At 67.7% G+C, this 25,844-nt stretch overlaps 1 long non-coding RNA gene across 1 annotated transcript in view; it reads left to right on the forward strand.

The window, feature by feature from the left end:
* The first annotated feature begins 607 nt into the window (after positions 1 to 607).
* LOC141153003 (uncharacterized) overlaps positions 608 to 25,844 on the forward strand; it is a 34,969-nt gene continuing 9,732 nt past the window's right edge. Inside the window, exons 1-2 of the long non-coding RNA XR_012247213.1 lie at positions 608 to 714; positions 6,568 to 6,644. This is a non-coding gene — a long non-coding RNA (uncharacterized lncRNA). The remainder of the gene's footprint in view (positions 715 to 6,567; positions 6,645 to 25,844) is intronic.

Below are 25,844 nucleotides of genomic sequence, written 5' to 3' on the forward strand. Positions count from 1 at the left end.
TAACAGACGCTGCGCTGAACGGAGGCGCGTCCGCACGTACGCTTATTTTTATTTTGCGAATTTCATGTGAAAAACGGGGTCAGAGTGACTTTTTTCCTGCAGATTGAGTTTTAAGTGCGTGTGGTATCATCAGCCCCTCCCCCGGATGATGGCCGCCGCAATAAAGGTACTTAAAAAGACCCTCAAATCGCGTAAAACGGGGATGTTGCACGACGGGGGCGGGGTCCGGGTGTTTGGCTCGGAGCCGGCTGGCTTGTCACTCATGGTGCCATGTACAATATGTGAACGGCCGGTAGGGGACGCGCACGGGCTGCGGGCTCGATGTGGGGGGCCGTGTACAGTGTGAACTGCTTGTGACCCCGTCCGGAGCACAAAGTAGAATGGCCGTGGGGGAGGGGGGGCGCCAGCTCTATGTTCCAGCTTGCACTGTTATCTCCTTTCCCCGTCCCTGTGTGAATGGCTGGGGGCGGGAGGACGTGACGCTCCTGGGAAGCCAGCTGCCTGGCTGAGGCCGCAGCCGCACAGCATGTTGGGAGATGTAGTCCACGCCCAGGCCAGAAGAGTCAGTGACAGCGCCTGGAGAACTACAGCTCCCAAGAGCCTCCGCGGGAGAACGGAACTCTCCCTTCCTGCCTTCCCGGATTGGCTGAGACTGAAGAAAATGGCAGACAAAGAGCAGCGGATACCCGCCGGCTGCTGTCATCCTTAACTTAGGTACACTCAACGATCCTATGTCCCAACAGGACTGGGGCAAAGGACCACAACAGGGGGACACTGGGCCACACAGGACAGGACAGGGCCAGAGGACGAGGCTAGAGGGACGCAGAGGCTTACAGGACAGGAGCAGAGGACGGGGGGTGGTGCCTGCAGCAGAGACACTGGGGGACAGCCAGAGACAGGGGGACACGGGGGACAGCCAGAGCCACAGGGGGACACGGGGGACAGCCAGAGACAGGGGGACAGCCAGAGATACAGGGGGACACGGGGGACAGCCAGAGACACAGGGGGACATGGGGGACAGCCAGAGACACAGGGGGACACGGGGGACAGCCAGAGCCACAGGGGGACACGGGGGACAGCCAGAGCCACAGGGGGACACGGGGGACAGCCAGAGCCACAGGGGGACACGGGGGACAGCCAGAGACAGGGGGACACGGGGGACAGCCAGAGACACAGGGGGACATGAGGGACAGCCAGAGACACAGGGGGACACTGGGGACAGCCAGAGACAGGGGGACACTGGGGACAGCCAGAGCCACAGGGGGACACGGGGGACAGCCAGAGCCACAGGGGGACACGGGGGACAGCCAGAGCCACAGGGGGACACAGGGGACAGCCAGAGACACAGCGGGACACGGGGGACAGCCAGAGCCACAGGGGGACACGGGGGACAGCCAGAGCCACAGGGGGACACGGGGGACATGAGGGACAGCCAGAGACACAGGGGGACATGAGGGACAGCCAGAGACACACAGGGGGACACTGGGGACAGCCAGAGACAGGGGGACACGGGGGACAGCCAGAGCCACAGGGGGACACGGGGGACAGCCAGAGACAGGGGGACACGGGGGACAGCCAGAGACAGGGGGACAGCCAGAGACACAGGGGGACATGGGGGACAGCCAGAGACAAAGGGGGACATGGGGGACAGCCAGAGACACAGGGGGACACGGGGGACAGCCAGAGACACAGGGGGACATGGGGGACAGCCAGAGCCACAGGGGGACAGCCAGAGACAGGGGGACACAGGGGGACAGCCAGAGACACAGGGGGACACGGGGGACAGCCAGAGACACAGGGGGACACGGGGGACAGCCAGAGATACAGGGGGACATGGGGGACAGCCAGAGACACAGGGGGACACTGGGGACAGCCAGAGACAGGGGGACACGGGGGACAGCCAGAGACAGGGGGACAGCCAGAGACACAGGGGGACACTGGGGACAGCCAGAGACACAGGGGGACAGCCAGAGACACAGGGGGACATGAGGGACAGCCATAGCCACAGGGGGACATGGGGGACAGCCATAGCCACAGGGGGACATGGGGGACAGCCATAGCCACAGGGGGACACGGGGGACAGCCATAGCCACAGGGGGACACGGGGGACAGCCAGACACTGGGGGACATGGGAGACAGCCAGAGACAGGGGAACACGGGGGACAGCCATAGCCACAGGGGGACACGGGGGACAGCCAGAGACAGGGGGTCACGGGGGACAGCCAGAGACAGGGGGTCACGGGGGACAGCCAGAGACAGGGGGACACGGGGGACAGCCAGAGACAGGGGGTCACGGGGGACAGCCAGAGACAGGGGGTCACGGGGGACAGCCAGAGACAGGGAGACACGGGGGACAGCCAGAGACAGGGGGACACGGGGGACAGCCAGAGACAGGGGGTCACGGGGGACAGCCAGAGACAGGGGGTCACGGGGGGCAGCCAGACACTAGGGGACACGGGGGACAGCCAGAGACAGGGGGACACGGGGGACAGCCAGAGACACAGGGGGACATGGGGGACAGCCAGAGACACAGGGGGACATGGGGGACAGCCAGAGACACAAGGGGACATGAGGGACAGCCAGAGACACAGGGGGACATGAGGGACAGCCAGAGACACAGGGGGACAGCCATAGCCACAGGGGGACATGGGGGACAGCCATAGCCACAGGGGGACATGGGGGACAGCCATAGCCACAGGGGGACACGGGGGACAGCCATAGCCACAGGGGGACACGGGGGACAGCCAGACACTGGGGGACAGCCAGAGACAGGGGAACACGGGGGACAGCCAGAGACGGGGAGACACGGGGGACAGCCAGAGACAAGGGAACACGGGGGACAGCCAGAGACAGGGGGACACGGGGGACAGCCAGAGACAGGGGAACACGGGGGACAGCCAGAGACAGGGGGTCACGGGGGACAGCCAGAGACAGGGGGTCACGGGGGACAGCCAGAGACAGGGGGTCACGGGGGGCAGCCAGACACTAGGGGACACGGGGGACAGCCAGAGACAGGGGGACACGGGGGACAGCCAGAGACAGGGGGACAGCCAGAGACACAGGGGGACATGGGGGACAGCCAGAGACACAGGGGGACATGAGGGACAGCCAGAGACACAGGGGGACATGAGGGACAGCCAGAGACACAGGGGGACAGCCATAGCCACAGGGGGACATGGGGGACAGCCATAGCCACAGGGGGACACGGGGGACAGCCATAGCCACAGGGGGACACGGGGGACAGCCATAGCCACAGGGGGACACGGGGGACAGCCAGACACTGGGGTACACGGGGGACAGCCAGAGACAGGGGAACACTGGGGACAGCCAGAGACAGGGAGACACGGGGGACAGCCAGAGACAGGGGGTCACGGGGGACAGCCAGAGACAGGGGGACACGGGGGACAGCCAGAGACAGGGGGACACGGGGGACAGCCAGAGACAGGGGGACACGGGGGACAGCCAGAGACAGCGGGATATGGGCCACAGGCAGAGCCAGGGGGACATGGGGAGCAGGTACAGACAGACACCGCACACGGGGGAGACAGCAGGCACAGGGGGACACAGCTACAGGGGGACACAGCTACAGAGGGACACAGCTACAGAGGGACACAGCTACAGGAGTACAAAGCCACAGGGTGACAGACAACCACACCACCGCTCACACACACCACTGCACACCTACACCGCCGCACGCAGACACCGCCGCACGCCCGCATGTATTGCATTATTCTTAAATCTTCATAAATAAACTACATACATATTCTAGAATACCAGATGTGTTTGAATCGGGCAACCATCTAATATATATATATGTGTGCTGTCTTCCTCCTGTGTGCGTTACTCCCTGTGTATGTGTGTTTCTTTGTGTATGTCCCAACTGGCCAGCTGGGACGCGGCTGCTGGTGGTGGTGTCGTCCCCCCTGGCCAGCTGGGACGCGGCTGCTGGTGGTGGTGTCGTCCCCCCTGGCCATCCGGGACGCGGCTGCTGGTGGTGGTGTCGTCCCCCCTGGCCCGCTGGGACGCGGCTGCTGGTGGTGGTGTCTTCCCTCCCCCCCCCTGGCCAGCTGGGACTTTGCTGCTGGTGGTGGTTTCGCTCCCCCTGGCCAGCTGGGACGCGGCTGGTGGTGGTGATGTCGTCCCGCCTGGCCAGCTGGGAGGCGGCTGCTGGTGGTGGTGTCGTCCCGCCTGGCCAGCTGGGACGCGGCTGCTGAGGGTGGTATCGTCCCGCCTAGCCAGCTGGGACGCGGCTGCTGGTGGAGGTGTCGTCCCACCTGACCAGCTGGGACGCGGATGCTGGTGATGTCCCCATTGGCCAGCTGGGATGCGGCTGCTGGTGGTGATGTTGTCCCTCCTGACCAGCTGGGACGCGGCTGCTGGTGGTGGTGTCGTCTCCCCTGGCCAGCTGGGACGTGGCTGCTGGTGGTGGTGTCGTCCCGCCTGCCCAGCTGGGACGCGGCTGCTGGTGGTGGTGTCGTCCCGCCTGGCCAGCTGGGACGCGGCTGCTGGTGGTGGTGTCGTCCCCGCTGTCCTGCTGGGACGCGGCTGCTGGTGGTGGTGTCGTCCCCCCTGGCCAGCTGGGACGCGGCTGCTGGTGGTGGTGTCGTCCCCCCTGGCCAGCTGGGACGCGGCTGCTGGTGGTGGTGTCGTCCCCCCTGGCCAGCTGGGACGCGGCTGCTGGTGGTGGTGTCGTCCCCCCTGGCCAGCTGGGACGCGGCTGCTGGTGGTGGTGTCATCCCCCCTGGCCAGCTGGGACGCGGCTGCTGGTGGTGGTGTCCCCCCTGGCCAGCTGGGATGCGGCTGCTGGTGGTAGTGTCCCCCCTGGCCCGTTGGGACGCGGCTGCTGGTGGTGTCGTCCCGCCTGGCCAGCTGGGACGCGGCTGCTGGTGGTGGTGTCGCCCCCCCTGGCCAGCGGGTACAGACACCTGAATGCCCGCACCTCTGACAGTGGGAGTGACCCAGGGTCTAAAAAATGGCAAAGTCCCTTCATTTTGAGTAAATCCGGTTACTTAGCAGAACATAGTACAGATGTTAACCGGATGTACCCAAAGTTTATTCACCCTAATCCCGTTACTTAGCAGAACATGGTGCAGATGTTAACCGGATGTACCCAAAGTTTATTGACCCCACTCCGGACACCTGGATGCCCGCACCCCCTATTCCGGACACCTGGATGCCCGCACCTCTGACAGTGGGAGTGACCAGGGTCTAAAAAACGACAAAGTCCCTTCATTTTGAGTAATTCCGGTTAAGTAGTATAATGCAACCCGGCTACCCTCTTCTTCCTTGGTTTGAGTATATATGTATATGTGTGTATGTGTATGGCGTGAGCCAGCAGAGGCCGTCTCCCACCTGGCCGGCTGGGACGCGGCTGCTGGTGGTGGTGTCGTCCCCCCTGGCCCGCTGGGACGCGGCTGCTGGTGGTGGTGTTGTCCCCCCTGGCCAGCTGGGACGCGACTGCTGGTGGTGGTGTCCCCCCTGGCCAGCTGGGACGCGACTGCTGGTGGTGGTGTCGTCCCCCCTGGCCCGCTTGGACGCGGCTGCTGGTGGTGGTGTCCCCCCTGGCCAGCTGGGACGCGACTGCTGGTGGTGGTGTCGTCCCCCCTGGCCAGCTGGGACGCGGCTGCTGGTGTTGTCCCCCCTGGCCAGCTGGGACGCGGCTGCTGGTGGTGGTGTCCCCCCTGGCCAGCTGGGACGCGGCTGCTGGTGGTGGTGTCTCCCACCTGGCCCGCTGGGACGCGGCTGCTGGTGGTGGTGTTGTCCCCCCCTGGCCAGCTGGGACGCGGCTGCTGGTGGTGGTGTCCCCCCTGCCCAGCTGGGACGCGACTGCTGGTGGTGGTGTCCCCCCTGGCCAGCTGAGACGCGGCTGCTGGTGGTGGTGTCCCCCCTGGCCAGCTGGGACGCGGCTGCTGGTGGTGGTGTCTCCCCTGGGCCGCTGGGACGCGGCTGCTGGTGGTGGTGTCGTCCCCCCTGGCCAGCTAGGACGCGGCTGCTGGTGGTGGTGTCCCCCCTAGCCAGCTGGGACGCGACTGCTGGTGGTAGTGTCCCCCCTGGCCAGCTGGGACGCGACTGCTGGTGGTGGTGTCCCCCCTGGCCAGCTGGGACGCGGCTGCTGGTGGTGGTGTCTCCCCTGGGCCGCTGGGACGCAGCTGCTGGTGGTGGTGTCGTCCCCCCTGGCCAGCTAGGACGCGGCTGCTGGTGGTGGTGTCCCCCCTGGCCAGCTGGGACGCGACTGCTGGTGGTGGTGTCCCCCCTGGCCAGCTGGGACGCGACTGCTGGTGGTGGTGTCCCCCCTGGCCAGCTGGGACGCGGCTGCTGGTGGTGGTGTCCCCCCTGGCCAGCTGGGACGCGGCTGCTGGTGGTGGTGTCGTCCCCCCTGGCCAGCTGAGACGCGGCTGCTGGTGGTGGTGTCGTCCCCCCTGGCCAGCTAGGACGCGGCTGCTAGTGGTGGTGTCCCCCCTGGCCAGCTGGGACGCGGCTGCTGGTGGTCTTTTATCTTTTATGTATATATTGTATCATTATATATTTATATTATGGCAAATGAATTTCCCTTTTTTTTTTCTTCAGCTAGATAACGAAGCATTGTGGAGACGCGGCTCTCCAGCCTCCATGATAACGCAACCCGGCTATCCTCTTCTAACTTGGTTTGAGTATATATGTATATGTGTGTATGTGTATGGCGTGAGCCAGCAGAGGCCGTCTCCCCCCTGGCCAGCTGGGACGCGGCTCCTGGTGGTGGTGTCGTCCCCCCTGGCCAGCTGGGACTCGGCTGCTGGTGGTGGTGTCGTCCCCCCTGACCAGCTGGGACTTGGCTGCTGGTGGTGGTGTCTCCCCCCTGGCGAGCTGGGACGCGGCTGCTGGTGGTGGTGTCGTCCCCCCTGGCAAGCTGGGACGCGGCTGCTGGTGGTGGTGTCGCCCCCCCTGGCCAGCTCTGACGCGGCTGCTGGTGCAGGTGTCGTCCCACCTGACCAGCTGGGACGCGGCTGCTGGTGATGTCCGCATTGGCCAGCTGGGATGCGGCTGCTGGTGGTGATGTTGTCCCGCCTGGCCAGCTGGGATGCGGCTGCTGCTGGTGGTGTCGTCTCCCCTGGCCAGCTGGGACGCGGCTGCTGGTGGTGGTGTCGTCCCGCCTGCCCAGCTGGGACGCGGCTGCTGGTGGTGGTGTCGTCACGCCTGGCCAGCTGGTACGCGGCTGCTGGTGGTGGTGTCGTCCCCGCTGTCCAGCTGGGACGCGGCTGCTGGTGGTGGTGTCGTCCCCCCTGGCCAGCTGGGACGCGGCTGCTGGTGGTGGTGTCCCCTCCCCTGGCCAGCTGGGACGCGGCTGCTGGTGGTGTTGTCGTCCCCCCTGGCCAGCTGGGACGCGGCTGCTGGTGGTGGTGTCGTCCCCCCTGGCCAGCTGGGACGCGGCTGGTGGTGGTGGTGTCGTCCCCTCTGGCCAGCTGGGATGCGGCTGCTGGTGGTGGTGTCGTCCCCCCTGGCCCGCTGGGACGCGGCTGCTGGAGGTGGTGTCTTCCCCTCCCCCCCCCCCCCCCCCCCTGGCCAGCTGGGACTTTGCTGCTGGTGGTGGTTTCGCTCCCCCTGGCCAGCTGGGACGCGGCTGGTGGTGGTGATGTCGTCCCGCCTGGCCAGCTGGGAGGCGGCTGCTGGTGGTGGTGTTGTCCCGCCTGGCCAGCTGGGACGCGGCTGCTGGTGGTGGTATCGTCCCGCCTAGCCAGCTGGGACGCGGCTGCTGGTGGAGGTGTCGTCCCACCTGACCAGCTGGGAGGCGGCTGCTGGTGATGTCCCCATTGGCCAGCTGGCCAGGCGGGATAACATAACCACCAGCAGCCGCATCCCAGCTGGCCAATGGGGACATCACCAGCAGCCGCGTCCCAGCTGGTCAGGTGGGACGACACCTCCACCAGCAGCCGCGTCCCAGCTGGCTAGGCGGGACGATACCACCACCAGCAGCCGCATCCCAGCTGGCCAGGCGGGACAACACCACCACCAGCAGCCGCGTCCCAGCTGGCCAGGCGGGACAACACCACCACCAGCAGCCGCCTCCCAGCTGGCCAGGCGGGACGACATCACCACCACCAGCCGCGTCCCGCCTAGCCAGCTGGGACGCGGCTGCTGGTGGAGGTGTCGTCCCAACTGACCAGCTGGGACGCTGCTGCTGGTGGTGGTGTCGTCCCGCCTGGCCAGCTGGGACGCGGCTGCTGGTGGAGGTGTCGTCCCACCTGACCAGCTGGGACGCGGCTGCTGGTGATGTCCCCATTGGCCAGCTGGGATGCGGCTGCTGGTGGTGATATTGTCCCGCCTGGCCAGCTGGGACGCGGCTGCTGGTGGTGGTGTCGTCTCCCCTGGCCAGCTGGGACGCGGCTGCTGGTGGTGGTGTCGTCCCGCCTGCCCAGCTGGGACGCGGCTGCTGGTGGTGGTGTCGTCCCGCCTGGCCAGCTGGGACGCGGCTGCTGGTGGTGGTGTCGTCCCCGCTGTCCTGCTGGGACGCGGCTGCTGGTGGTGGTGTCGTCCCCCCTGGCCAGCTGGGACGCGGCTGCTGGTGGTGGTGTCGTCCCCCCTAGCCAGCTGGGACGCGGCTGCTGGTGGTGGTGTCCCCCCTGGCCAGCTGGGATGCGGCTGCTGGTGGTAGTGTCCCCCATGGCCCGTTGGGACGCGGCTGCTGGTGGTATCGTCCCACCTGGCCAGCTGGGACGCGGCTGCTGGTGGTGGTGTCGCCCCCCCTGGCCAGCGGGTACAGACACCTGAATGCCCGCACCTCTGACAGTGGGAGTGACCCAGGGTCTAAAAAATGGCAAAGTCCCTTCATTTTGAGTAAATCCGGTCACTTAGCAGAACATAGTACAGATGTTAACCGGATGTACCCAAAGTTTATTCACCCTAATCACGTTACTTAGCAGAACATGGTACAGATGTTAACCGGATGTACCCAAAGTTTATTGACCCCTACTCCGGACACCTGGATGCCCGCACCCCCTATTCCGGACACCTGGTTGCCCGCAACTCTGACAGTGGGAGTGACCCAGGGTCTAAAAAACGACAAAGTCCCTTCATTTTGAGTAATTCCGGTTAAGTAATATAATGCAACCCGGCTATCCTCTTCTTCCTTGGTTTGAGTATATATGTATATGTGTGTATGTGTATGGCGTGAGCCAGCAGAGGCCGTCTCCCACCTGGCCGGCTGGGACGCGGCTGCTGGTGGTGGTGTCGTCCCCCCTGGCCCGCTGGGACGCGGCTGCTGGTGGTGGTGTTGTCCCCCCTGGCCAGCTGGGACGCGGCTGCTGGTGGTGGTGTCCCCCCTGGCCAGCTGGGACGCGACTGCTGGTGGTGGTGTCCCCCCTGGCCAGCTGGGACGCGGCTGCTGGTGGTGGTGTCCCCCCTGGCCAGCTGGGACGCGGCTGCTGGTGGTGGTGTCTCCCCTGGGCCGCTGGGACACGGCTGCTGGTGGTGGTGTCGTCCCCCCTGGCCAGCTAGGACGCGGCTGCTGGTGGTGGTGTCCCCCCTGGCCAGCTGGGACGCGACTGCTGGTGGTGGTGTCCCCCCTGGCCAGCTGGGACGCGACTGCTGGTGGTGGTGTCCCCCCTGGCCAGCTGGGACGCGGCTGCTGGTGGTGGTGTCCCCCCTGGCCAGCTGGGACGCGGCTGCTGGTGGTGGTGTCCCCCCTGGCCAGCTGTGACGCGGCTGCTGGTGGTGGTGTCGTCCCCCCTGGCCCGCTGGGACGCGGCTGCTGGTGGTGGTGTTGTCGCCCCTGGCCAGCTGGGACGCGGCTGCTGGTGGTGGTGTCCCCCCTGCCCAGCTGGGACGCGACTGCTGGTGGTGGTGTCCCCCCTGGCCAGCTGGGACGCGGCTGCTGGTGGTGGTGTCCCCCCTGCCCAGCTGGGACGCGGCTGCTGGTGGTGGTGTCGTCCTCCCTGGCCCGCTGGGACACGGCTGCTGGTGGTGGTGTTTTCCGTTCCCCCCCCCCCCTGGCCAGCTGGGACGCGACATCTGGAGGTGGTGTCCCGTCCCCCCCTCCCTGTCCAGCTGGGACGCGGCTGCTGGTGGATGTGTCGCCCCACCTGACCAGCTGGGACGCGGCTGCTAGTGATGTCCCCATTGGCCAGCTGGGATGCGGCTGCTGGTGGTGATGTTGTCCCGCCTGGCCAGCTGGGACGCGGCTGCTGGTGGTGGTGTCGTCTCCCCTGGCCAGCTGGGACGCGGCTGCTGGTGGTGGTGTCGTCCAGCCTGCCCAGCTGGGACGCGGCTGCTGGTGGTGGTGTCGTCCCGCCTGGCCAGCTGGGACGCGGCTGCTGGTGGTGGTGTCGTCCCCCCTGGCCAGCTGGGAAGCGGCTGCTGGTGGTGGTGTCTTCCCCCCTGGCTAGCTGGGACGCGGCTGCTGGTGGTGGTGTCCCCCCTGGCCAGCTGGGATGCGGCTGCTGGTTGTAGTGTCCCCCCTGGCCCGTTGGGACGCGGCTGCTGGTGGTATCGTCCCGCCTGGCCAGCTGGGACGCGGCTGCTGGTGGTGGTGTTGTCCCCCCTGGCCAGCTGGGACGAGGCTGCTGGTGGTGGTGTCTCCCCCCTGGCGAGCTGGGACGCGGCTGCTGGTGGTGGTGTCGTCCCCTAGCCAGCTGGGACGCGGCTGCTGGTGGAGGTGTCGTCCCACCTGACCAGCTGGGACGCGGCTGCTGGTGGTGGTGTCGTCCCGCCTGGCCAGCTGGGACGCGGGTGGTGGTGTCGTCCCCCCTGGCCAGCTGGGACGCGGCTGCTGGTGGTGGTGTCGTCCCCTCTGGCCAGCTGGGACGCGGCTGCTGGTGGTGGTGCCGTCCCCCCTGGCCAACTGGGACGCGGCTGCTGGTGGTGTTGTCGTCCCCCCTGGCCAGCTGGGACGCGGCTGCTGGTTGTGTTGCTGCCCCCCCCTGGCCCGCTGGGACAGGGCTGCTGGTGGTGGTGTCGCCCCCCCTGGCCCGCTGGGACCCGGCTGCTGGTGGTTGTCGACCCCCCGCCTCCTGGCCAGCTGGGACGCGGCTGCTGGTGGTGGTGTCGTCCCCCCTGGCCAGCTGGGACGCGGCTGCTGGTGGTGGTGTCGTCCCCCCTGGCCAGCTGGGACGCGGCTGCTGGTGGTGGTGTCGTCCCCTCTGGCCAGCTGGGACGCGGCTGCTGGTGGTGTCGTCCCTCCCCCCCCCCCCTGGCCAGCTGGGACTTTGCTGCTGGTGGTGGTTTCGCTCCCCCTGGCCAGCTGGGACGCGGCTGGTTTTGGTGATGTCGTCCCACCTGGCCAGCTGGGAGGCGGCTGCTGGTGGTGGTGTTGTCCCGCCTGGCCAGCTGGGACGCGGCTGCTGGTGGTGGTATTGTCCCGCCTAGCCAGCTGGGACGCGGCTGCTGGTGGAGGTGTCGTCCCACCTGACCAGCTGGGACGCGGCTGCTGGTGATGTCCCCATTGGCCAGCTGGGATGCGGCTGCTGGTGGTGATGTTGTCCCGCCTGGCCAGCTGGGACGCGGCTTCTGGTGGTGGTATCGTCCCGCCTAGCCAGCTGGGACGCGGCTGCTGGTGGATGTGTCGCCCCACCTGACCTGCTGGGACGCGGCTGCTAGTGATGTCCCCATTGGCCAGCTGGGATGCGGCTGCTGGTGGTGATGTTGTCCCGCCTGGCCAGCTGGGACGCGGCTGCTGGTGGTGGTGTCGTCTCCCCTGGCCAGCTGGGACGCGGCTGCTGGTGGTGGTGTCGTCCCGCCTGCCCAGCTGGGACGCGGCTGCTGGTGGTGGTGTCGTCCCGCCTGGCCAGCTGGGACGCGGCTGCTGGTGGTGGTGTCGTCCCGCCTGGCCAGCTGGGACGCGGCTGCTGGTGGTGGTGTCGTCCCCGCTGTCCTGCTGGGACGCGGCTGCTGGTGGTGGTGTCGTCCCCCCTGGCCAGCTGGGACGCGGCTGCTGGTGGTGGTGTCGTCCCCCCTGGCCAGCTGGGACGCGGCTGCTGGTGGTAGTGTCCCCCCTGGCCCGTTGGGACGCGGCTGCTGGTGGTATCGTCCCGCCTGGCCAGCTGGGACGCGGCTGCTGGTGGTGTCGCCCCCCCTGGCCAGCGGGTACAGACACCTGGATGCCCGCACCCCCTACTCCGGACACCTGGATGCACGCACCTCTGACAATGGGAGTGACCAGGGTCTAAAAAACGACAGTGTCCCTTCATTTTGAGTAATTCCGGTTAAGTAGTATAATGCAACCCGGCTTCCCTCTTCTTCCTTGGTTTGAGTATATATGTATATGTGTGTATGTGTATTTCGTGAGCCAGCAGAGGCCGTCTCCCACCTGGCCGGCTGGGACGCGGCTGCTGGTGGATGTGTCGCCCCACCTGACCTGCTGGGACGCGGCTGCTAGTGATGTCCCCATTGGCCAGCTGGGATGCGGCTGCTGGTGGTGATGTTGTCCCGCCTGGCCAGCTGGAACGCGGCTGCTGGTGGTGGTGTCGTCTCCCCTGGCCAGCTGGGACGCGGCTGCTGGTGGTGGTGTCGTCCCGCCTGCCCAGCTGGGACGCGGCTGCTGGTGGTGGTGTCGTCCCGCCTGGCCAGCTGGGACGCGGCTGCTGGTGGTGGTGTCATCCCGCCTGGCCAGCTGGGACGCGGCTGCTGGTGGTGGTGTCGTCCCCGCTGTCCTGCTGGGACGCGGCTGCTGGTGGTGGTGTCGTCCCCCCTGGCCAGCTGGGACGCGGCTGCTGGTGGTGGTGTCGTCCCCCCTGGCCAGCTGGGACGCGGCTGCTGGTGGTATCGTCCCGCCTGGCCAGCTGGGACGCGGCTGCTGGTGGTGGTGTCGCCCCCCCCTGGCCAGCGGGTACAGACACCTGAATGCCCGCACCTCTGACAGTGGGAGTGACCCAGGGTCTAAAAAATGGCAAAGTCCCTTCATTTTGAGTAAATCCGGTTACTTAGCAGAACATAGTACAGATGTTAACCGGATGTACCCAAAGTTTATTCACCCTAATCACGTTACTTAGCAGAACATGGTACAGATGTTAACCGGATGTACCCAAAGTTTATTGACCCCCACTCCGGACACCTGGATGCCCGCACCCCCTATTCCGGACACCTGGATGCCCGCAACTCTGACAGTGGGAGTGACCAGGGTCTAAAAAACGACAGTGTCCCTTCATTTTGAGTAATTCCGGTTAAGTAGTATAATGCAACCCGGCTTCCCTCTTCTTCCTTGGTTTGAGTATATATGTATATGTGTGTATGTGTATGGCGTGAGCCAGCAGAGGCCGTCTCCCACCTGGCCGGCTGGGACGCGGCTGCTGGTGGTGGTGTCGTCCCCCCTGGCCCGCTGGGACGCGGCTGCTGGTGGTGGTGTTGTCCCCCCTGGCCAGCTGGGACGCGGCTGCTGGTGGTGGTGTCCCCCCTGCCCAGCTGGGACGCGACTGCTGGTGGTGGTGTCCCCCCTGGCCAGCTGGGACGCGGCTGCTGGTGGTGGTGTCCCCCCTGCCCAGCTGGGACGCGGCTGCTGGTGGTGGTGTCGTCCTCCCTGGCCCGCTGGGACACGGCTGCTGGTGGTGGTGTTTTCCGTCCCCCCCCCCCCACCTGGCCAGCTGGGACGCGACATCTGGAGGAGGTGTCCCCCCCCCCCCCCCTCCCTGTCCAGCTGGGACGCGGCTGCTGGTGGATGTGTCGCCCCCACCTGACCAGCTGGGACGCGGCTGCTAGTGATGTCCCCATTGGCCAGCTGGGATGCGGCTGCTGGTGGTGATGTTGTCCCGCCTGGCCAGCTGGGACGCGGCTGCTGGTGGTGGTGTCGTCTCCCCTGCCCAGCTGGGACGCGGCTGCTGGTGGTGGTGTCGTCCCGCCTGCCCAGCTGGGACGCGGCTGCTGGTGGTGGTGTCGTCCCGCCTGGCCAGCTGGGACGCGGCTGCTGGTGGTGGTGTCGTCCCCCCTGGCCAGCTGGGAAGCGGCTGCTGGTGGTGGTGTCTTCCCCCCTGGCTAGCTGGGACGCGGCTGCTGGTGGTGGTGTCCCCCCTGGCCAGCTGGGATGCGGCTGCTGGTGGTAGTGTCCCCCCTGGCCCGTTGGGACGCGGCTGCTGGTGGTATCGTCCCGCCTGGCCAGCTGGGACGCGGCTGCTGGTGGTGGTGTTGTCCCCCCTGGCCAGCTGGGACGCGGCTGCTGGTGGTGGTGGCCAGCTGGGACGCGGCTGCTGGTGGTGGTGTCCCCCCTGGCCAGCTGGGACGCGGCTGCTGGTGGTGGTGTCCCCCCTGGCCAGCTGGGACGCGGCTGCTGGTGGTGGTGTCTCCCCTGGGCCGCTGGGACGCGGCTGCTGGTGGTGGTGTCGTCCCCCCTGGCCAGCTAGGACGCGGCTACTGGTGGTGGTGTCCCCCCTGGCCAGCTGGGACGCGACTGCTGGTGGTGGTGTCCCCCCTGGCCAGCTGGGACGCGACTGCTGGTGGTGGTGTCCCCCCTGGCCAGCTGGCACGCGGCTGCTGGTGGTGGTGTCCCCCCTGGCCAGCTGGGACGCGGCTGCTGGTGGTGGTGTCGTCCCCCCTGGCCAGCTGGGACGCGACTGCTGGTGGTGGTGGTGTCGTCCCCCCTGGCCAGCTAGGACGCGGCTGCTGGTGGTGGTGTCCCCCCTGGCCAGCTGGGACGCGGCTGCTGGTGGTGGTGTCGTCCCCCCTGGCCAGCTGGGACGCGGCTGCTGGTGGTGGTGTCGTCCCCCCTGGCCAGCTAGGACGCGGCTGCTGGTGGTAGTGTCCCCCCTGGCCCGTTGGGACGCGGCTGCTGGTGGTGTCGTCCCGCCTGGCCAGCTGGGACGCGGCTGCTGGTGGTGGTGTCGTCCCCTCTGGCCAGCTAGGACGCGGCTGCTGGTGGTGGTGTCGTCCCGCCTGGCCAGCTGGGACGCGGCTGCTGGTGGTGGTGTCGTACCCGCTGTCCTGCTGAGACGCGGCTGCTGGTGGTGGTGTCATCCCCCCTGGCCAGCTGGGACGCGGCTGCTGGTGGTGGTGTCGTCCCCCCTGGCCAGCTGGGACGCGGCTGCTGGTGGTAGTGTCCCCCCTGGCCCGTTGGGACGCGGCTGCTGGTGGTATCGTCCCGCCTGGCCAGCTGGGACGCGGCTGCTGGTGGTGTCGCCCCCCCTGGCCAGCGGGTACAGACACCTGGATGCCCGCACCCCCTATTCCGGACACCTGGATGCCCGCACCTCTGACAATGGGAGTGACCAGGGTCTAAAAAACGACAGTGTCCCTTCATTTTGAGTAATTCCGGTTAAGTAGTATAATGCAACCCGGCTTCCCTCTTCTTCCTTGGTTTGAGTATATATGTATATGTGTGTATGTGTATTTCGTGAGCCAGCAGAGGCCGTCTCCCACCTGGCCGGCTGGGACGCGGCTGCTGGTGGATGTGTCGCCCCACCTGACCTGCTGGGACGCGGCTGCTAGTGATGTCCCCATTGGCCAGCTGGGATGCGGCTGCTGGTGGTGATGTTGTCCCGCCTGGCCAGCTGGGACGCGGCTGCTGGTGGTGGTGTCGTCTCCCCTGGCCAGCTGGGACGCGGCTGCTGGTGGTGGTGTCGTCCCGCCTGCCCAGCTGGGACGCGGCTGCTGGTGGTGGTGTCGTCCCGCCTGGCCAGCTGGGACGCGGCTGCTGGTGGTGGTGTCGTCCCGCCTGGCCAGCTGGGATGCGGCTGCTGGTGGTGGTGTCGTCCCCGCTGTCCTGCTGGGACGCGGCTGCTGGTGGTGGTGTCGTCCCCCCTGGCCAGCTGGGACGCGGCTGCTGGTGGTGGTGTCGTCCCCCCTGGCCAGCTGGGACGCGGCTGCTGGTGGTATCGTCCCGCCTGGCCAGCTGGGACGCGACTGCTGGTGGTGGTGTCCCCCCTGGCCAGCTGGGACGCGGCTGCTGGTGGTGGTGTCCCCCCTGGCCAGCTGGGACGCGGCTGCTGGTGGTGGTGTCTCCCCTGGGCCGCTGGGACGCGGCTGCTGGTGGTGGTGTCGTCCCCCCTGGCCAGCTAGGACGCGGCTACTGGTGGTGGTGTCCCCCCTGGCCAGCTGGGACGCGACTGCTGGTGGTGGTGTCCCCCCTGGCCAGCTGGGACGCGACTGCTGGTGGTGGTGTCCCCCCTGGCCAGCTGGCACGCGGCTGCTGGTGGTGGTGTCCCCCCTGGCCAGCTGGGACGCGGCTGCTGGTGGTGGTGTCGTCCCCCCTGGCCAGCTGGGACGCGGCTGCTGGTGGTGGTGTCGTCCCCCCTGGCCAGCTAGGACGCGGCTGCTGGTGGTGGTGTCCCCCCTGGCCAGCTGGGACGCGGCTGCTGGTGGTGGTGTCGTCCCCCCTGGCCAGCTGGGACGCGGCTGCTGGTGGTGGTGTCGTCCCCCCTGGCCAGCTAGGACGCGGCTGCTGGTGGTAGTGTCCCCCCTGGCCCGTTGGGACGCGGCTGCTGGTGGTGTCGTCCCGCCTGGCCAGCTGGGACGCGGCTGCTGGTGGTGGTGTCGTCCCCTCTGGCCAGCTAGGACGCGGCTGCTGGTGGTGGTGCCGTCCCCCCTGGCCAACTGGGACGCGGCTGCTGGTGGTGTTGTCGTCCCCCCTGGCCAGCTGGGACGCGGCTGCTGGTTGTGTTGCTGCCCCCCCCTGGCCCGCTGGGACAGGGCTGCTGGTGGTGGTGTCGCCCCCCCCTGGCCCGCTGGGACCCGGCTGCTGGTGGTTGTCGACCCCCCGCCCCCTGGCCAGCTGGGACGCGGCTGCTGGTGGTGGTGTCGTCCCCCCTGGCCAGCTGGGACGCGGCTGCTGGTGGTGGTGTCGTCCCCTCTGGCCAGCTGGGATGCGGCTGCTGGTGGTGGTGTCGTCCCCCCTGGCCCGCTGGGACGCGGCTGCTGGTGGTGGTGTCTTCCCTCCCCCTCCTGGCCAGCTGGGACTTTGCTCCTGGTGGTGGTTTTGCTCCCCCTGGCCAGCTGGTACGCGGCTGTTGGTGGTGATGTCGTCCCGCCTGGCCAGCTGGGAGGCGGCTGCTGGTGGTGGTGTCGTCCCGCCTGGCCAGCTGGGACGCGGCTGCTGGTGGTGGTGTCCCCCCTGGCCAGCTGGGACGCGGCTGCTGGTGGTGGTGTCGTCCCCTAGCCTGCTGGGACGCGGCTGCTGGTGGTGGTGTCGTCCCCGCTGTCCTGCTGGGACGCGGCTGCTGGTGGTGGTGTCGTCCCCCCTGGCCAGCTGGGACTCGGCTGCTGGTGGTGGTGTCGTCCCCCCTGGCCAGCTGGGACGCGGCTGCTGGTGGTAGTGTCCCCCCTGGCCCGTTGGGACGCGGCTGCTGGTGGTATCGTCCCGCCTGGCCAGCTGGGACGCGGCTGCTGGTGGTGGTGTCGCCCCCCCCCTGGCCAGCGGGTACAGACACCTGAATGCCCGCACCTCTGACAGTGGGAGTGACCCAGGGTCTAAAAAATGGCAAAGTCCCTTCATTTTGAGTAAATCCGGTTACTTAGCAGAACATAGTACAGATGTTAACCGGATGTACCCAAAGTTTATTCACCCTAATCACGTTACTTAGCAGAACATGGTACAGATGTTAACCGGATGTACCCAAAGTTTATTGACCCCCTCTCCGGACACCTGGATGCCCGCACCCCCTATTCCGGACACCTGGATGCCCGCACCTCTGACAGTGGGAGTGACCAGGGTCTAAAAAACGACAAAGTCCCTTCATTTTGAGTAATTCCGGTTAAGTAATATAATGCAACCCGGCTATCCTCTTCTTCCTTGGTTTGAGTATATATGTATATGTGTGTATGTGTATGGCGTGAGCCAGCAGAGGCCGTCTCCCACCTGGCCGGCTGGGACGCGGCTGCTGGTGGTGGTGTCGTCCCCCCTGGCCCGCTGGGACGCGGCTGCTGGTGGTGGTGTTGTCCCCCCTGGCCAGCTGGGACGCGGCTGCTGGTGGTGGTGTCCCCCCTGCCCAGCTGGGACGCGACTGCTGGTGGTGGTGTCCCCCCTGGCCAGCTGGGACGCGGCTGCTGGTGGTGGTGTCCCCCCTGCCCAGCTGGGACGCGGCTGCTGGTGGTGGTGTCGTCCTCCCTGGCCCGCTGGGACACGGCTGCTGGTGGTGGTGTGTCCCCCCCCCCCCCCTCCCTGTCCAGCTGGGACGCGACATCTGGAGGTGGTGTGTCCCCCCCTCCCCCCCCTCCCTGTCCAGCTGGGACGCGGCTGCTGGTGGATGTGTCGCCCCACCTGACCAGCTGGGACGCGGCTGCTAGTGATGTCCCCATTGGCCAGCTGGGATGCGGCTGCTGGTGGTGATGTTGTCCCGCCTGGCCAGCTGGGACGCGGCTGCTGGTGGTGGTGTCGTCTCCCCTGGCCAGCTGGGACGCGGCTGCTGGTGGTGGTGTCGTCCCGCCTGCCCAGCTGGGACGCGGCTGCTGGTGGTGGTGTCGTCCCGCCTGGCCAGCTGGGACGCGGCTGCTGGTGGTGGTGTCGTCCCCCCTGGCCAGCTGGGAAGCGGCTGCTGGTGGTGGTGTCTTCCCCCCTGGCTAGCTGGGACGCGGCTGCTGGTGGTGGTGTCCCCCCTGGCCAGCTGGGATGCGGCTGCTGGTGGTAGTGTCCCCCCTGGCCCGTTGGGACGCGGCTGCTGGTGGTATCGTCCCGCCTGGCCAGCTGGGACGCGGCTGCTGGTGGTGGTGTTGTCCCCCCTGGCCAGCTGGGACGCGGCTGCTGGTGGTGGTGTTGTCCCCCCTGGCCAGCTGGGACGCGGCTGCTGGTGGTGGTGTCCCCCCTGGCCAGCTGGGACGCGACTGCTGGTGGTGGTGTCCCCCCTGGCCACCTGGGACGCGGCTGCTGGTGGTGGTGTCCCCCCTGGCCAGCTGGGACGCGGCTGCTGGTGGTGGTGTCTCCCCTGGGCCGCTGGGACGCGGCTGCTGGTGGTGGTGTCGTCCCCCCTGGCCAGCTAGGACGCGGCTACTGGTGGTGGTGTCCCCCCTGGCCAGCTGGGACGCGACTGCTGGTGGTGGTGTCCCCCCTGGCCAGCTGGGACGCGACTGCTGGTGGTGGTGTCCCCCCTGGCCAGCTGGCACGCGGCTGCTGGTGGTGGTGTCCCCCCTGGCCAGCTGGGACGCGGCTGCTGGTGGTGGTGTCGTCCCCCCTGGCCAGCTGGGACGCGGCTGCTGGTGGTGGTGTCGTCCCCCCTGGCCAGCTGGGACGCGGCTGCTGGTGGTGGTGTCGTCCCCCCTGGCCAGCTAGGACGCGGCTGCTGGTGGTGTTGTCGTCCCCCCTGGCCAGCTGGGACGCGGCTGCTGGTTGTGTTGCTGCCCCCCCCTGGCCCGCTGGGACAGGGCTGCTGGTGGTGGTGTCGCCCCCCCCTGGCCCGCTGGGACCCGGCTGCTGGTGGTTGTCGACCCCCCGCCCCCTGGCCAGCTGGGACGCGGCTGCTGGTGGTGGTGTCGTCCCCCCTGGCCAGCTGGGACGCGGCTGCTGGTGGTGGTGTCGTCCCCTCTGGCCAGCTGGGATGCGGCTGCTGGTGGTGGTGTCGTCCCCCCTGGCCCGCTGGGACGCGGCTGCTGGTGGTGGTGTCTTCCCTCCCCCTCCTGGCCAGCTGGGACTTTGCTCCTGGTGGTGGTTTTGCTCCCCCTGGCCAGCTGGTACGCGGCTGTTGGTGGTGATGTCGTCCCGCCTGGCCAGCTGGGAGGCGGCTGCTGGTGGTGGTGTCGTCCCGCCTGGCCAGCTGGGACGCGGCTGCTGGTGGTGGTGTCCCCCCTGGCCAGCTGGGACGCGGCTGCTGGTGGTGGTGTCCCCCCTGGCCAGCTGGGACGCGGCTGTTGGTGGTGGTGTCGTCCCCCCTGGCCAGCTGAGACGCGGCTGCTGGTGGTGGTATCGTCCCGCCTAGCCAGCTGGGACGCGGCTGCTGGTGGAGGTGTCGTCCCACCTGACCAGCTGGGACGCGGCTGCTGGTGATGTCCCCATTGGCCAGCTGGCCAGGCGGGATAACATAACCACCAGCAGCCGCATCCCAGCTGGCCAATGGGGACATCACCAGCAGCCGCGTCCCAGCTGGTCAGGTGGGACGACACCTCCACCAGCAGCCGCGTCCCAGCTGGCTAGGCGGGACGATACCACTACCAGAAGCCGCGTCCCAGCTGGCCAGGCGGGACAACACCACCACCAGCAGCCGCGTCCCAGCTGGCCAGGCGGGACAACACCACCACCAGCAGCCGCCTCCCAGCTGGCCAGGCGGGACGACATCACCACCACCAGCCGCGTCCCGCCTAGCCAGCTGGGACGCGGCTGCTGGTGGAGGTGTCGTCCCAACTGACCAGCTGGGACGCTGCTGCTGGTGGTGGTGTCGTCCCGCCTGGCCAGCTGGGACGCGGCTGCTGGTGGAGGTGTCGTCCCACCTGACCAGCTGGGACGCGGCTGCTGGTGATGTCCCCATTGGCCAGCTGGGATGCGGCTGCTGGTGGTGATATTGTCCCGCCTGGCCAGCTGGGACGCGGCTGCTGGTGGTGGTGTCGTCTCCCCTGGCCAGCTGGGACGCGGCTGCTGGTGGTGGTGTCGTCCCGCCTGCCCAGCTGGGACGCGGCTGCTGGTGGTGGTGTCGTCCCGCCTGGCCAGCTGGGACGCGGCTGCTGGTGGTGGTGTCGTCCCCGCTGTCCTGCTGGGACGCGGCTGCTGGTGGTGGTGTCGTCCCCCCTGGCCAGCTGGGACGCGGCTGCTGGTGGTGGTGTCGTCCCCCCTAGCCAGCTGGGACGCGGCTGCTGGTGGTGGTGTCCCCCCTGGCCAGCTGGGATGCGGCTGCTGGTGGTAGTGTCCCCCATGGCCCGTTGGGACGCGGCTGCTGGTGGTATCGTCCCGCCTGGCCAGCTGGGACGCGGCTGCTGGTGGTGGTGTCGCCCCCCCTGGCCAGCGGGTACAGACACCTGAATGCCCGCACCTCTGACAGTGGGAGTGACCCAGGGTCTAAAAAATGGCAAAGTCCCTTCATTTTGAGTAAATCCGGTCACTTAGCAGAACATAGTACAGATGTTAACCGGATGTACCCAAAGTTTATTCACCCTAATCACGTTACTTAGCAGAACATGGTACAGATGTTAACCGGATGTACCCAAAGTTTATTGACCCCTACTCCGGACACCTGGATGCCCGCACCCCCTATTCCGGACACCTGGTTGCCCGCAACTCTGACAGTGGGAGTGACCCAGGGTCTAAAAAACGACAAAGTCCCTTCATTTTGAGTAATTCCGGTTAAGTAATATAATGCAACCCGGCTATCCTCTTCTTCCTTGGTTTGAGTATATATGTATATGTGTGTATGTGTATGGCGTGAGCCAGCAGAGGCCGTCTCCCACCTGGCCGGCTGGGACGCGGCTGCTGGTGGTGGTGTCATCCCCCCTGGCCCGCTGGGACGCGGCTGCTGGTGGTGGTGTTGTCCCCCCTGGCCAGCTGGGACGCGGCTGCTGGTGGTGGTGTCCCCCCTGGCCAGCTGGGACGCGACTGCTGGTGGTGGTGTCCCCCCTGGCCAGCTGGGACGCGGCTGCTGGTGGTGGTGTCCCCCCTGGCCAGCTGGGACGCGGCTGCTGGTGGTGGTGTCTCCCCTGGGCCGCTGGGACACGGCTGCTGGTGGTGGTGTCGTCCCCCCTGGCCAGCTAGGACGCGGCTGCTGGTGGTGGTGTCCCCCCTGGCCAGCTGGGACGCGACTGCTGGTGGTGGTGTCCCCCCTGGCCAGCTGGGACGCGACTGCTGGTGGTGGTGTCCCCCCTGGCCAGCTGGGACGCGGCTGCTGGTGGTGGTGTCCCCCCTGGCCAGCTGGGACGCGGCTGCTGGTGGTGGTGTCCCCCCTGGCCAGCTGGGACGCGGCTGCTGGTGGTGGTGTCGTCCCCCCTGGCCCGCTGGGACGCGGCTGCTGGTGGTGGTGTTGTCGCCCCTGGCCAGCTGGGACGCGGCTGCTGGTGGTGGTGTCCCCCCTGCCCAGCTGGGACGCGACTGCTGGTGGTGGTGTCCCCCCTGGCCAGCTGGGACGCGGCTGCTGGTGGTGGTGTCCCCCCTGCCCAGCTGGGACGCGGCTGCTGGTGGTGGTGTCGTCCTCCCTGGCCCGCTGGGACACGGCTGCTGGTGGTGGTGTTTTCCGTCCCCCCCCCCCCCCCTGGCCAGCTGGGACGCGACATCTGGAGGTGGTGTCCCGTCCCCCCCTCCCTGTCCAGCTGGGACGCGGCTGCTGGTGGATGTGTCGCCCCACCTGACCAGCTGGGACGCGGCTGCTAGTGATGTCCCCATTGGCCAGCTGGGATGCGGCTGCTGGTGGTGATGTTGTCCCGCCTGGCCAGCTGGGACGCGGCTGCTGGTGGTGGTGTCGTCTCCCCTGGCCAGCTGGGACGCGGCTGCTGGTGGTGGTGTCGTCCAGCCTGCCCAGCTGGGACGCGGCTGCTGGTGGTGGTGTCGTCCCGCCTGGCCAGCTGGGACGCGGCTGCTGGTGGTGGTGTCGTCCCCCCTGGCCAGCTGGGAAGCGGCTGCTGGTGGTGGTGTCTTCCCCCCTGGCTAGCTGGGACGCGGCTGCTGGTGGTGGTGTCCCCCCTGGCCAGCTGGGATGCGGCTGCTGGTTGTAGTGTCCCCCCTGGCCCGTTGGGACGCGGCTGCTGGTGGTATCGTCCCGCCTGGCCAGCTGGGACGCGGCTGCTGGTGGTGGTGTTGTCCCCCCTGGCCAGCTGGGACGAGGCTGCTGGTGGTGGTGTCTCCCCCCTGGCGAGCTGGGACGCGGCTGCTGGTGGTGGTGTCGTCCCCTAGCCAGCTGGGACGCGGCTGCTGGTGGAGGTGTCGTCCCACCTGACCAGCTGGGACGCGGCTGCTGGTGGTGGTGTCGTCCCGCCTGGCCAGCTGGGACGCGGGTGGTGGTGTCGTCCCCCCTGGCCAGCTGGGACGCGGCTGCTGGTGGTGGTGTCGTCCCCTCTGGCCAGCTGGGACGCGGCTGCTGGTGGTGGTGCCGTCCCCCCTGGCCAACTGGGACGCGGCTGCTGGTGGTGTTGTCGTCCCCCCTGGCCAGCTGGGACGCGGCTGCTGGTTGTGTTGCTGCCCCCCCCTGGCCCGCTGGGACAGGGCTGCTGGTGGTGGTGTCGCCCCCCCTGGCCCGCTGGGACCCGGCTGCTGGTGGTTGTCGACCCCCCGCCCCCTGGCCAGCTGGGACGCGGCTGCTGGTGGTGGTGTCGTCCCCCCTGGCCAGCTGGGACGCGGCTGCTGGTGGTGGTGTCGTCCCCTCTGGCCAGCTGGGATGCGGCTGCTGGTGGTGTCGTCCCCCCTGGCCCGCTGGGACGCGGCTGCTGGTGGTGGTGTCTTCCCTCCCCCCCCCCCTGGCCAGCTGGGACTTTGCTGCTGGTGGTGGTTTCGCTCCCCCTGGCCAGCTGGGACGCGGCTGGTTTTGGTGATGTCGTCCCACCTGGCCAGCTGGGAGGCGGCTGCTGGTGGTGGTGTTGTCCCGCCTGGCCAGCTGGGACGCGGCTGCTGGTGGTGGTATTGTCCCGCCTAGCCAGCTGGGACGCGGCTGCTGGTGGAGGTGTCGTCCCACCTGACCAGCTGGGACGCGGCTGCTGGTGATGTCCCCATTGGCCAGCTGGGATGCGGCTGCTGGTGGTGATGTTGTCCCGCCTGGCCAGCTGAGACGCGGCTGCTGGTGGTGGTATCGTCCCGCCTAGCCAGCTGGGACGCGGCTGCTGGTGGATGTGTCGCCCCACCTGACCTGCTGGGACGCGGCTGCTAGTGATGTCCCCATTGGCCAGCTGGGATGCGGCTGCTGGTGGTGATGTTGTCCCGCCTGGCCAGCTGGGACGCGGCTGCTGGTGGTGGTGTCGTCTCCCCTGGCCAGCTGGGACGCGGCTGCTGGTGGTGGTGTCGTCCCGCCTGCCCAGCTGGGACGCGGCTGCTGGTGGTGGTGTCGTCCCGCCTGGCCAGCTGGGACGCGGCTGCTGGTGGTGGTGTCGTCCCGCCTGGCCAGCTGGGACGCGGCTGCTGGTGGTGGTGTCGTCCCCGCTGTCCTGCTGGGACGCGGCTGCTGGTGGTGGTGTCGTCCCCCCTGGCCAGCTGGGACGCGGCTGCTGGTGGTGGTGTCGTCCCCCCTGGCCAGCTGGGACGCGGCTGCTGGTGGTAGTGTCCCCCCTGGCCCGTTGGGACGCGGCTGCTGGTGGTATCGTCCCGCCTGGCCAGCTGGGACGCGGCTGCTGGTGGTGGTGTCGCCCCCCCTGGCCAGCGGGTACAGACACCTGGATGCCCGCACCCCCTATTCCGGACACCTGGATGCCCGCACCTCTGACAATGGGAGTGACCAGGGTCTAAAAAACGACAGTGTCCCTTCATTTTGAGTAATTCCGGTTAAGTAGTATAATGCAACCCGGCTTCCCTCTTCTTCCTTGGTTTGAGTATATATGTATATGTGTGTATGTGTATTTCGTGAGCCAGCAGAGGCCGTCTCCCACCTGGCCGGCTGGGACGCGGCTGCTGGTGGATGTGTCGCCCCACCTGACCTGCTGGGACGCGGCTGCTAGTGATGTCCCCATTGGCCAGCTGGGATGCGGCTGCTGGTGGTGATGTTGTCCCGCCTGGCCAGCTGGGACGCGGCTGCTGGTGGTGGTGTCGTCTCCCCTGGCCAGCTGGGACGCGGCTGCTGGTGGTGGTGTCGTCCCGCCTGCCCAGCTGGGACGCGGCTGCTGGTGGTGGTGTCGTCCCGCCTGGCCAGCTGGGACGTGGCTGCTGGTGGTGGTGTCGTCCCGCCTGGCCAGCTGGGACGCGGCTGCTGGTGGTGGTGTCGTCCCCGCTGTCCTGCTGGGACGCGGCTGCTGGTGGTGGTGTCGTCCCCCCTGGCCAGCTGGGACGCGGCTGCTGGTGGTGGTGTCGTCCCCCCTGGCCAGCTGGGACGCGGCTGCTGGTGGTGGTGTCGTCCCCCCTGGCCAGCTGGGACGCGGCTGCTGGTGGTATCGTCCCGCCTGGCCAGCTGGGACGCGGCTGCTGGTGGTGGTGTCGCCCCCCCCTGGCCAGCGGGTACAGACACCTGAATGCCCGCACCTCTGACAGTGGGAGTGACCCAGGGTCTAAAAAATGGCAAAGTCCCTTCATTTTGAGTAAATCCGGTTACTTAGCAGAACATAGTACAGATGTTAACCGGATGTACCCAAAGTTTATTCACCCTAATCACGTTACTTAGCAGAACATGGTACAGATGTTAACCGGATGTACCCAAAGTTTATTGACCCCCACTCCGGACACCTGGATGCCCGCACCCCCTATTCCGGACACCTGGATGCCCGCAACTCTGACAGTGGGAGTGACCAGGGTCTAAAAAACGACAAAGTCCCTTCATTTTGAGTAATTCCGGTTAAGTAGTATAATGCAACCCGGCTTCCCTCTTCTTCCTTGGTTTGAGTATATATGTATATGTGTGTATGTGTATGGCGTGAGCCAGCAGAGGCCGTCTCCCACCTGGCCGGCTGGGACGCGGCTGCTGGTGGTGGTGTCGTCCCCCCTGGCCCGCTGGGACGCGGCTGCTGGTGGTGGTGTTGTCCCCCCTGGCCAGCTGGGACGCGGCTGCTGGTGGTGGTGTCCCCCCTGCCCAGCTGGGACGCGACTGCTGGTGGTGGTGTCCCCCCTGGCCAGCTGGGACGCGGCTGCTGGTGGTGGTGTCCCCCCTGCCCAGCTGGGACGCGGCTGCTGGTGGTGGTGTCGTCCTCCCTGGCCCGCTGGGACACGGCTGCTGGTGGTGGTGTTTTCCGTCCCCCCCCCCCCCACCTGGCCAGCTGGGACGCGACATCTGGAGGTGGTGTCCCCCCCCCCCCCCCCCCCTCCCTGTCCAGCTGGGACGCGGCTGCTGGTGGATGTGTCGCCCTCACCTGACCAGCTGGGACGCGGCTGCTAGTGATGTCCCCATTGGCCAGCTGGGATGCGGCTGCTGGTGGTGATG

The sequence above is a fragment of the Phyllobates terribilis genome, unplaced genomic scaffold, assembly GCF_046119375.1.
Source record: "Phyllobates terribilis strain yellow unplaced genomic scaffold, ASM4611937v1 Scaffold_7__3_contigs__length_470593459, whole genome shotgun sequence".
NCBI classification, from domain to species: domain Eukaryota; kingdom Metazoa; phylum Chordata; class Amphibia; order Anura; family Dendrobatidae; genus Phyllobates; species Phyllobates terribilis.